Source organism: Limulus polyphemus, unplaced genomic scaffold, assembly GCF_000517525.1.
Source record: "Limulus polyphemus unplaced genomic scaffold, Limulus_polyphemus-2.1.2 Scaffold444, whole genome shotgun sequence".
Classification (NCBI taxonomy): Eukaryota; Metazoa; Arthropoda; class Merostomata; order Xiphosura; family Limulidae; genus Limulus; species Limulus polyphemus.
In genome coordinates, this window is record NW_013666054.1 from 281,516 (window position 1) to 282,879 (window position 1,364).

Genomic DNA, 1,364 nt, shown 5'->3' on the forward strand with positions numbered 1-1,364 from the left:
CGAGGATTCGAACCCGCGACTCTCAGATTGCGAGTCGAGCACCCTAACCTAAAAATCAATGAAGATATAACAATGTTAAATGCAGTATGAGCATAAAGTAGAGTTTTTTTTTCCAAACCTTCTTAAAAGTTTAATTAGAAACAGCAATGTCTTGCCATTACACCTGAAGAAATTAGCATTGGATTTAGGCTCAGAAGTCAGGATTAAGGAATTCTCATTTTTAGTATCTTGAAAAAGAAAGGTATCGGGTACAAAGGAAAATTTTCATAACGTCTTGTTGATAAGATACATGCTAGAAAAGTTGTTTGCTACAAAAGTCATAGGATTGGGGGCTTCTCATGCAATGCTAATTCATAGGACTGGGGGAATCTCATGCAATGCTAATGATGATACAACAATAATTCAGGCATTTCGTGGTAGCTTGAGTAGTCTTCAGAAATAAAGATGTAATGATTTTTTTTTCCCAACGTAAAATGTAAGTGCTAGCCATCCATACAACATAAATTTGAAAGTGCTTTCTGTATTACATAAAGCTGGTTATTTTATACAGTCTTTCATTTCATAAAATAACAGAATTAATCGTAACATATTTGAGATGTTATGTGGTGCAGAGATGAAATCTGGTGTTAACAGCTAATATTATCCTGACAATAGTTGCTTTTGTAAACTGTGAAGAAAATGTAGCTTGTGGTAAAGAATTAGAGATTGCATGCACTGATGACAAAGTGTCAAAATATATGCAAGTGATTGACAGGGGAGGATTAAAGTGGCCTAAAATTCCACTGTTCTAATGAATGTAACTACTTTTCAAGTGTTTCAAACTCTTATTAACAATTTGTTTGAAGAATAGTTTTTTAAATCTTAAAACATTAGAGAGAGCTGATGATGTAGATGGCAATGGGAGACTAGAAGCATCATGTAGATGGCAATGGTAAACTAGAAGCATCATGTAGATAGCAATGGTAAACTAGAAGCATCATGTAGATGGCAATGGTAAACTAGAAGCATCATGTAGATGGCAATGGGAAACTAGAAGCATCATGTAGATGGCAATGGTAAACTAGAAGCATCATGTAGATTGCAATGGGAAACTAGAAGCATCATGTAGTAGGCAATGGGAAACTAGAAGCATCATGTAGATGGCAATGGTAAACTAGAAGCATCATGTAGATTGCAATGGGAAACTAGAAGCATCATGTAGTAGGCAATGGGAAACTAGAAGCATCATGTAGATGGCAATGGTAAACTAGAAGCATCATGTAGATTGCAATGGGAAACTAGAAGCATCATGTAGTAGGCAATGGGAAACTAGAAGCATCATGTAGATGGCAATGGTAAACTAGAAGCATCATGTAGATTGCAAT